General features: G+C 34.7%; 1 long non-coding RNA gene across 3 annotated transcripts; it reads right to left on the bottom strand.

The window, feature by feature from the left end:
* Positions 1-4,051: 4,051 nt before the first annotated feature.
* Positions 4,052-8,428, bottom strand: LOC133725288 (uncharacterized). Of its 3 annotated transcripts, none has more exons than XR_009854336.1 (5): positions 6,839-8,428; positions 6,610-6,692; positions 6,416-6,527; positions 5,774-5,922; positions 4,052-5,203 (listed from the first exon to the last, which is right to left on the bottom strand). It is a non-coding gene; the product is annotated as an uncharacterized LOC133725288 (long non-coding RNA). The 3 variants fall into 3 exon arrangements; XR_009854337.1 differs by having other exon boundaries at positions 4,052-5,086; XR_009854335.1 differs by having other exon boundaries at positions 4,052-5,922.
* Between the last annotated feature and the right edge of the window lie 3,315 nt (positions 8,429-11,743).

Raw genomic sequence — 11,743 nt, 5'->3', positions numbered from 1 at the left:
ACAAGATAGAGCAAAACAATCTATCAAACCAAGATAAATACATAATTTATTAGAAAAGTAAAATATATTATATATTATAAAGATTGCTCATTGTATAGATCATTGATGGTTATTAGGCTTGCTTGCCATGCCTGCAAAGATCCTCGCCGAGATAACGACTTAAGCAGTTAGGCTTGTTTTTTACATCTGAAGTTTCCATTTGGACACTAACCAGGACGTTGAAGAAAAGTTAAACGAAAGTGATCCCCGATTATAAATAACGCACCATAGCAATCAGGTAACTAATCAAATGTGCTACAGACGTATTGGAGGAAACCATTTGGCTAAGAATTTGGGTAAATATCTTTAGAACATTACATCTGAAACTCTTGATAAGGAGAGCTCGAACTACTTCGAGCATGATTGAACCCCTCAAAATGGTTACGTTTCAATATTCTTCAAAAGAGAACTAAAAGTCGAAAGGGTCTGAAAGATGCTATTTTTGTTAAGTTCACATATTCTTATGGTAAAGATAAAAGATAAAACAAGAACTTACTTATCAATTCTGCTTCTGAACTTCTTCAAGAACTTCTCATTATCTTCCTCTGCATCCTTGAAAATCCTGTCAATGAAATCTTGACGGTCGGTTACATCAAGCTTCAGAACATCAACTTCCTTGTGCATCACTTTGTTGTTTTTCCTTCGAGGATTCTCGCTCTCCACAATGGACTGGATGATCCCTGTTCTTAGTCTATCATATGTTGGCAGTTTCTCAATGGCAGCCCAAGTCAGAGCCTCTTCGTCTTCAGCTCTACTGCTTCTTCGAGAGTGCGTGGCACTCACAAACACTTCCTCCATGCTCCAACTCGGAGTTCTGCTTCTGCTTCTTCGATTTGTACCTGCTTTTACTCTCTCTGTTCCCTCCATTTTTAATCACCTTCCTGAAAAAGAAAATGAGTTTAGACAAAAATGGGACTTACCCAGAACATGAAAAGGGAAGAGAAGTCGGAATTTACTTAAGAGAGAATGCTCAAGTCTCTGTTTGATTGCAGAGACGATTGAGTTTTAGTGTTTCAAGAAACAGAGCGTTTTAGGCAAATGGTGGTTAAAAATTAAAATCATGCATTACATTTTGTTTTTATTTGAAGTTTGTTTGAAAGAATTTTCAAAAGGAGGTGATGTGAGCTTGTCAACAAATGAAAGAGGGAACGTGATTAATAAGAACGCACAAAAGTAAGACTGAATATGGTTTTCGCTTTCTGAATTTTTTTTGTGAAGAACATGAACGGAAAAGCACCTACTCAATTTCTCTTGGAAATAGAGGAAGGAATTAATGGGTTGGTGGAGATTTAAATGTTTTATCTGCTTGGAACTAAAACATCTCTCTTCCTAGAAGAGAGCTTTTGAAAGTGATGATGCAAAGGGCTGGGGGAAGAGTCATCTCATTTAGAGCAAGTATGTGGCTATTTATACATAGCTAAAGAGGGAGAAAAATCTTATTTTAAGAAAATAATTGAGCAAAAATATACAGAATATCAGCAGTTGAGGACTTGAGGATGGCATTAACAAATAACAATTATTCAAAGCTAATCGGCCGTACCCACTTCCTCTTGAATTTCTATTCATCGACTGATGTGGGCTCCTCATATAATCATGCCCATGCATGCCATTCCCAATTTACCACATGAGATTTGGTAATCTAGTGACATCTTTTTGATGGTATGAATTCATTAAATCGAATAAATTGTTACTAATAATATGGAGAATACAATTCAAAGTTGTTGACGATTACTTATAACAAAAGTTAAATCAATAAGTTTGAACAGTATTACTAAATCTGTCATTGTAAAGAATGAGCAATTCTTAGATTCACTCTTACGGTGAACACGCATATTCACCTCCATTATAGATTAACTCACTTTTACTTAATAAATTTAAGAAAAATTTCACAAATGGTCACTCAACTATGACTCATTCGACACTTTGGTCACTGAAGTTTCAAATATATCACTTTGGTCACTCAACTATTACAATGTCAATCACTTAAGTCACCCAAAGAGTATTTTTTATAATTTTTTTTAATGAAAAAAATTAACAAAGTGACTTAAGTGATTGACAATGTAATAGTTGAGTGACCAAAGTGATATATTTGAAACTTCAATGACCAAAGTGTCGAATGAGTCATAGTTGAGTGACCATTTGTGAAATTTTCCCAATATCCAACGATCCATATATTAAATCAGCCTTTAAAGACCATCACTGTAAAAAATCAATCGAATCAAAAATCATTTAATTATCTAATTGAATCAAACAAATGGACGGTTCTAACAACACTTACTGCTATTATGATGAACCGTCCATGTATTTCATAGAAATGAATAATTAAAAGGTCTTCAATTTGATTGATTTTTTACAAAACTAATCTTTGTATTACATTATACAACATGAATGGTTGGATTAGAAAATTATAAAGTTATTATGCTTTAATCACAAGAGAAGGTGAATATGTTTATTCACCTAAGGGGTGAACCTGAGAATTGTTCGTAAAGAATTGATCTAGTACGCAAAAAAAAAAAATCTAGTACATCATGCAATTAATGTGGGTCTTCTTTAAAGCAAACACAAAAATCAAAATGTGTGCTAACCGTTTAAAATACAGTATTCAGTGCACCAACATGCACATGCACTTGCACCAATAAGTATGGATGGCTGAATAACATCAACTATAATTTTTTGTTATTAATGGACACACTATTTGAAACAATTTTTTACACGTTATGTTAACCCTTAGATATTAACACATTCAATGGTCAAGATTAGTTATGGAAAATGACATGGTATTAAATTTCCTCCCAACAAAAACATAAAATTTGTTAAAAATTCTTTTCTAAAATAAAATAATAAGTCTAACAAGATATCAAGATATTACAAAACAGAAAAACACGTTCAAAAAGAAAAAAAAAATGAAAGATCTAAAGAGCAAGAACTCATTTTCTGAACAAGAACGCCATTTTCCATTCTTCCATTCATTCATTGGCAAAGTAATAAAGATGAAACAAATGGGAATTTCCTAAATATTGCGAACACAAGTTCTTCACAATTGTTTCTTTTTTATAAGAATTCTTTTGATATTTTGGTACAGGAAATTTGTTCCATTACAAAATTGGTTTGTTGATCTTCTCCCAGATGTGTGTTTATATCTGTGTGTATGTGTTCTCTAACGATTTACAACTCACAAAGCCTATGAACAATTAACCCCAATCTCAAAACCTAAATCATGCAATAAAGAGAAACCTACAACCATAATTTTGATGGATATGGTTTTCTAATTGTTCTCTAACCTGTAACTGAGAATCAAAATTGTGGTGATCAATCATCTTCTTTCTCCCTCTCTACATATTGTGGTTTTCTTGGCTTTATGTTCAATGCAAGATTCCTCCATGAATGTTTCTGGGTTATTGTTTATTTTCTTTTGATGTACTGAACAGTTGGTCTATCAATCTTCCACTTAACAAGAATCTGAGATCGTGTTATGTTGTTCTTGTTTTTTTTTTCTTCGTTCTTTTTTACTGTATTCTCAGTTGTTAATCATTTTTTGTTAAACCTTTTATTTTATTTTTGTTTTTACAAAAGTTTTACGTAATTTTTTTTTTTTTGTTAAGAATAAATTTTAAAGAATAAATTTTATGCCAAGTCATTTGCCATAATTAATCATGACCATTAAATGTCTTTATATCTGAGGGCTCAAATGAAGTGTCAAAAAGTGTGTCAAATATTGTGACGTCCATTGATCCTGACCCTTAAAAAAATGTTGCCTATAAATATCAACAGTTGAGATCTGCTAGCTCTGCTGGTTAACTTGCTAGAAGAATTTCTCTACAATTACACTTTACAAACATAAAAATGAAGGGGTCCTAATGAAGACCATTAAAATAAGGGGAGTGAAATTTGCACTCCCCTTTTTGTAAATGACACTCTCACTACTTTTTTGTTACTCTTATTTCCACAATTGCCCTTCTTTACTTTCCCGTCTTTTTGGTCCCTCCACTACTAGAATTTTGTTCATAGACATCGGTTCTGGACCGATGTTAAACTAATTTTCGACCGATGTCTTAGTGGGTGTAGAGAAAAGTATAGACATCAGTATAAGCGCGTTTTCAACCGATGTCCCAGACAACAACCAACATCGATTCTAAAAAACAAATCGATGTATAATCGTTATAATCATCATATTTTTGTATGTTAGGTATGTCTAATTCTTCATATTTTCACATTTTATGCTTAATAAAGTATATGTCGAACAATACCTACGTGAACATTTGCATCGATTTCTATTCCAGAAGCGATGTCCAGTACACTTGTAGACATCAGTTCCCATGAGTATTGTTTGTTCGTGGCCATTTTTACATGTAGGTTGCCACATTATTTTCTTAGGAACGATGTCTGTATCTTTATTCTACATCGTTTTTTTATTCAGAAATGATGTTCACCTTTTGACCACACATCAGTTTGCTCCATGGTAGGTGATTTGTATGTTCATAATAGATTACGGTTTGGTGATTAGAAATCGATGTGCAGTAGTTTTGATTACATCGGTTTTGAGTTACAATTCGATATATTGATAATCATAGCACATCGATTTCATTTTTGATATTGATTTCTAATCTCTCAACTGACTTCGTTTTCCTTGGCATTACTGTTTTATTATACTTTAATATACTTCACTTTATTTTGACAAGCATGATGTGAAAAGTTTGCATTTAGCTATTGCTGGGAAAAAAATTGCATTTCTCATCATCCAAAATAAGGGGCTTTCCCATTAATTTTCTTTCCAAATTTCATGATTCAACATAATTCACAAAATAAACCCCTAAACTTACAAAAGCTAGCTTGGAAACATATGAGCAACAATGTACAAAAGCTCCACACCAAGCTTTGCTTCAAAGCCAAAACTAGCTAGCCTTACTCAAAAAACATCTTGGCAGTCACATTTCTACATCAAACTCTGTATATAATCAGCCACTTCAATGCGCACCTCGTCAATTTGATCAGGGGATGTGACACCATTGATAGGGTCAGAAAACTCTGCTACAAGTTCATCTGCAACCTGGAATACAGTTTAGTCACTTTCCTGTTATATGGAAGATGCTACAGTTTAGCAAAACCCTCATTAACCAAGTGGGAATGCAATGGTGTGGTGCATATACCAGCTCTGCCTGGACCACTGTGACAATAACCAAAGGAGAAACAGACAAAAACATTACAAATTTCCCTTCTAGATATCTATTCCAACTTTACATGATAACACAGAAGCAATGCAAATTTTCTCTTAAAAAGATAAGAACAAAGGTTTTTGAGATTTGTTCAAGACAAGCTAGAGAAACAATTGGAGAAGTGAAGCAGGTTGAAAGATTCAGAATAAAGCAAATCCAAGGTAGGGAGGTTCAAAATGAATAACATTAACATATATATGGTACAATGGTAGTACAGCAACGCATTTCAAATCCTCCATGACAGGACCTACATTGATTCAAGAAAATGGATGCTTTACATTAATGTGATTCCGACTACATTGATTTCATCATCCGCCACCTACTTATGACCAGATAGATGAGTAGGTTTTCTTTTGAACATATAATTGATGGAAGTTGAGCTAGTTAGGAAAGGAACCAAAGTAAAGAATGAATACTGCCTCAGCTTGATCAACAAATGGGCATCAAAATTAGGAACTGGATGATAGGAATCAGTTTACCTAACTAACTACATGAATTGAATGTATGAGACTCTTGATTACCTATAGTTTTTTGTTGTAATCCTTCAAAACATTCCATATAGCTTTAGCAAAACTCTGCATAATCTGATGGTTTCTCTCTCCATCTGCAGTGTCAACATTACACGGTTTTGAACCACTACTTAATTCCACCTTGTAGATTCTTTGTGCCGCTATAACAAAACAAGCAAGTATTAGACATTGCCAAAAGATAATTAGGAAATAAGGCTATGCAGTAAAAAGAAGAAAACAATAAGGTAAACCAATATATGAAAATAAAATTTTCTTTAACTTAAAAGAATATATTCATGCCCTGGAATTCATGTAAAGATTTCAACAGAAGCTTGGGAAATGCGTGCACGTATATACACATACCAAGGAGTTAAATAACCAAGTCAATAAGGAAATATCAACCCTGAAGAAATCATTTTAGGTCATCATCAGGAGCCATATGTATCCTTCAGAGTTACATTAATGCAGTCAAAATAATTTAATAAGGATCCAGAGTTTACTTGCAGGGAAAAAAAAAGGGAGTGAAATAACCTTACGTCAATCATTTAAAGAAGCATAATGGAACAAAAAAAGTCTAAAGCTGCCAGTTAAATTATGACACAGAGATGTAATTACATGATATAAATAAGTGAACAACTCAAAAACAAGACATACCACGCAAGACTCAGAACCGGTTAATTTCATTCTTTTGCGCTGCTCAGTTCTAGACAAAGACTGGATTTGCCTTTTGTTCGGAATATTTGAAGGGTCTTCAGCATTATTAAACCTGCACATATAGTATAAAAACTCTTAACAACTCATGTGAAAAATAAATTGAAGGACAACATTAAGGTGTTGTAAAGTTGTACTTGATTTCCATATAAGGTGAGGCCTGTCTTAGCAGGTGCGATGTATCACGATAATCTTCTTCTCCTGATTTTACTGTTAAAATCTGTAATAGTAACGAATCAATCACATGAATAATTTCAAAGAAACTTGATACACAATAAAATGCAAACTGATTTTCAATAGTACTCATCAGAGGTTTCTGAAAAAATTTAACGAGTTAAACAATTTGGAAGGGAAAAAAAAAATTACCAGTGACATCTCCTTCTTGCCTTCCAAATAGTCTCTCAAGTACTTGGTCAACTGTCCAAAGATCATTGCATCAGTAACAATAGTCCTAAGCAATTGTAACAGATATTATAGGGACTCGAAAGACCATGTCTAGCCCTATTTCAGATTTTCAGTATCAATTGGTATATTAATCATTTAAGCATATATGGCTACAACTAAAAGCACACAATGAGTTAGGTACACATGTCATCCATATCTAATCTGAATGTGTGTGTGGTGTCACCAAGGATGAAAGAGAAGAAAAGTTAGAGCCAATGAAGACTACATATAAGTAATATAGAACCAGTAAGGTCAACAATACTCAGGACGACTTCATTTGCTTTATTGTTATCCTCTCCATCAAACTTGTCGGCAACACCTCGAATGTTAATAATACACTGTGACCGACTAGTAGAATGGAAAGAAAATAAGAAATAAACCAATATAATGTGATAATATGTAGTACACCGTGTTTGGACACTGCTGCAGGATTGTAGGCTCCTCCATAATCTGTTTGGCGCCGATACCGAACCCCAATCGTCGTTGACCACACATCACCCACCACCACAAACACAAAGCTCGCATGCCCAATTCCATGAAGAAGATCAACACCCGAGCCTATATTCCCACCGTCTCCATCCCCAAACCCAGAGGGTCAACAACCCTACTGCCGGATCCGAATCCCCGACCGTCGCCACACACCCAGTCACCACCATCTTCCGCTCACCCAGTCTCCGTGCAGCCACCGTCATCAAATAAAAACCAAACAGATCGAAATCCCAACGCCCCAGTCTCCGATCTCCATCCCAATCACCTCCGACAGCAACCTGTCCGGTCACACTAGACGCACACCTGCGAGGCCAGAGGCCTGCTCCAATCTACACAGAAACCAAGCAAAAAGAGGTTGAGAACTGACCCAAGACGCGAACTCTCCGTCAGCAGAGAAGAGAAAGCATCCGAGTTGAATCGAAATTGCGCTCGGACAGAACGAAACTCGCACGAATGACCTCGCCATTGAATTGAAAGCATCTGAGTTGAATGACCTCGCACGAGAGAGGAAGAGGAACGACTGGAAAGAGCCAAATTGAAATACCCAAAAAGAATAAGCCCATAAGCCCTGGATCTAGATCAACACAGTGGCCACCAAGTGCTCAATTTGTTGAGTTAGATCGAGAACGGAGAGAAAGAGAAAAAGGATTGCGGTGGAGATCGAACAGAGTTTAAGGGAAAAGACCAAATTCCGGAGCTTGTTCATCATAGAGAGAGAGTGAGAGTCCGGGGAGGGGGGGGTACCACCCGAGTAGGGTTTGGAAGGAGTGAGAGTTAGTCATTACGGTTCGAAAGTTTCAGAGTGAAAAAAAATAGTGTTGGAGGAATGGAGGGAATGAAAATTTAGTCCCCCCGCGTTTCTAAAATTTTTAACTTAGTCCCTCCGCAAATTTTTCAAAATTTTTGAACGAGACTTTACACATCGGTTAATTTAATGACCGATGTTTATAATCACAATAAAAATCGATATTTCATAAACCGATGTTAGCATGTATTTTTTACATCGCGTGCAATTCCGACTGATTTAATAGTGGTGATGTCTAATGACATAATTCTAGTAGTGCTCTCTTCTCCGTCTACCTTCTTCTCTTTTTGACTGATCAGAAGTTCAGAACCCATGAACAATTAGAAGCCTTCCACTAAGATCTGATGTGCACTCCCTTCATTTCACAGTAATTGAAACGTTATGATGGCCTTCTTTTCATCTTCTCAACCACAAACTATAAATATCATTTCTCAATAACGTAGTTGATAAAAAAAACAAAATAGAATCTTAGAATCCAAAGTATGAATAAGCATGTCCAGAGTCTGGGTCCTCTAGGATCAATATCAAAGCTGCAATAGGTATTAAACACACTAGCTAACAGGTGAATATTTTTAAACAATTGAATTTTGCTAGGTGAATCGCCTTAATTAAGTTGAATCTTATTTAGCAGAAGAAGGTAGGAAATGAGATTGAAAATAGATTAAAAAAAAAATGTCAGGTTAAGTTGAGATTTTTCTGGTGGAGGTAAAGAAATTGAGGAGAAGAGAGCAGAAAAGATATTGCTGAACTGAAAGAGGGAAGGAAGACGATGAGCGTGCCAAAAGAAAAAGAAAAGCATGAAAAACAAATAGGGGCAGTTTGGGAAGTTTGGCTGATAAAAGTTGAAAGGGAGTGTCATTTGTAAAAAGGGAAGTGCAAATTTCACTCCCTTAAAATAATCATCAAGAAAAATGAGGGCTTCATGAGAACTTTCTAATCAATAGTTGTGAGACCTACTTTTCGATCACATTTCGACAAATCAACTGTTAAATGTTTATATATTCATAAGTAAATCATTTCTGAAAATTTTCAACCGAATTGAAAATAGTTAAGGCATTTATATATAATTGTGATTTATCATTTATGAACATGAAAGATTCAGATTTGACAAATTTAGTTCATCTATTGATTTGTTTTAGTTCAATACTTTAACGCGTGATTAGCAACTTGAAATAAAATTTTCAGAAGTGATCTACTCAGACATAGCTAAACATCTAATAGTTGAAACCATAAGCAACATCTTATTCTTTTTTTCTTTTCTTTTTTTGTATCTTTTGCTAAATACAATTGTTAGTATTGGAGTTAGAGTTAATTAGTTCATGTCCATATCCAATCACTACAATAGGGACACTTATTACTTAACGATTCAGTTCAAAATTAAAGTTTAGAAGCACTAGAACTGATTTAGCTGAGTTAGAAACTTTTCTCATTGTACAACTTTTTGCATCTGAAATTCATAGATGCAAATACAAGGGACGAGGAGAAAGATGAGAGGATATATAACCAGACGGCTTTTTTTTTTTCTTCTTTCTTTAAAAGAGGATCAAAGGATTTCACTCATACGTACCCCCATGGTGACTCGAACTCATGACTTCGTCATTAGGTAGTGTGTGCTCTAACCACTGAGCTAACACCATTTCGTCATTAAATATCTGTTCAATGGCTTCATTAGCAAGTCAAGTAAATTTATATTCGAATGTTGAATAAAATTACAAGGAATCACCCCTAAAACTATTAATGTCTAACATATCAAAATTATAGCAAGTCAAGTAATTTGAATGATACGTACTGTAACAACTTTTTCCCTTATGCATATCCAGTAAATTTGAACAATAGAAAAGTAAATAGCATGACGGTGCATAAGAACGACTTCAATATATAAGAAACATCGCATTTACATTTTTCAATGATAATCTAAGCATTTGTTGAATTTAAAACTTCCCATTAGGACTAAACAAGCAAGGCTTGCTAGGAAACTTTAAGATTATTCCAAATCAAATAGAAAATCAGTCACGCAAGTTCTTATCTGGACTTCTTCCAGAATCCCAGGTCACCACCAACCCCAACCGAAGAAGAATGTTGGGGCTGTTAAAATAAGGCAAAAGAGACTGGTTTGTTTTTATTTAGGTCCACCTTCACCTTCCCCTAATATTTGTAGTACTAATTCAGAGAAAAAAGTTAGAATGGTAACTTACAGTGTCATTCAGGCATTCAGCTAGGCTTTATTTCTATTTTACTGACCGCTGATTTCTTGGGTCCAAAAGTCGGTTTAGCAGATCTAAAACTTGTCGTCATTAAGAATTTAAGATGTGATCAAGTCATTCAACTATCTGAGTTGGTTAGCAAATTGGTTTATCTCATCGCCTGCGTCATTGAGGGGTATTATTAAGTCATTAAAACCATTAGTTTGACATAGATTATGAGTCCATTTCTTAGCTACTTAAATTAGAGCTCCAAATTTGAATGTTGAAACTTGAGCGACAAACAAATAGACAGGCAGAGCATTTTCGGAGCCAGGATAGAAGATTCTGCACATAAAATCTTGTAAACAAAATCAGATAAAATGTTAGCTAGTAACTGTATTGCAATTGCTTGAGGTACTTAAACGGTTAAGAAATAGACTATCCTCTTTTCAAAAAAAAAAAAAAAAAAAAAAAGAAAGAAAAGAAATAGACTATCCTTGTCAAACTAACAGTTTAATTGCAAGTCAATCAGATCTCTATATCACATTATCACGTACGCCAGCTGATAAAAATAGCTAGAAACAATGTGATATCGAAAAACAACCTATTTAAGCTAAAATTCACTCTGCTATAGGCCACATCAAGTTTACCCCCTTTTAACAACATATAGGAAGCTATTAGTTTAAATTTCCTTTTCTCTCGTCTTTTTTCTGCCTTACGAACATGCACTTTCATTGAAATAACAATTACTGGGCAACTGGGTCTCTGTAGATGACCATTTCCTTGTTGATTTGTAGGTGCCGTTGGGATTATGCATATGACATTTTGTTAATTTTCACTCGAAAAGAAGCAAATTTGACTTGGACAATTAGTGAAAGTAATTCCCAGTATGAGCTACTGATCGATTCTTGTGTTACGTAGTATATATATGCATGGCATTGCTCAATTGGCTTGGAGCTTTCATCGGGATATTATACACGCATGCATGATGAACAGAGTCTCACAAAGTCTTGGTGACTTAGAAATCTACACGATTGTTTAGTAATCTTGTGATGGCAGCGTTCACTAGCTTTGTCATCTTTTCAATTTGAATGTATTTATCTATATATTTTAATTAAGCTGGTAAACAAGAAGTCGCACAAAAGTTATTAGGGTATACAAAGGAGTCTCAACATTATACCTACATCTTCGAAAATTCTATATGTTTATTATTATTTTCTGGCTAATGTAGTTTACCAACACAGACCGTATATACTATATATATATGTCCTTTTCACGAGAGATATATATCTGAGGGGATCATCATGGATTAATTTCATGGCAATTAGGGTGAGAATGTGACATGAACTT

Source organism: Rosa rugosa, chromosome 1 (assembly GCF_958449725.1).
Source record: "Rosa rugosa chromosome 1, drRosRugo1.1, whole genome shotgun sequence".
Taxonomy (NCBI): Eukaryota; Viridiplantae; Streptophyta; class Magnoliopsida; order Rosales; family Rosaceae; genus Rosa; species Rosa rugosa.
Note: the sequence above shows the minus strand (reverse complement) of the source record. Positions and strands in the feature narration are given on the sequence as shown.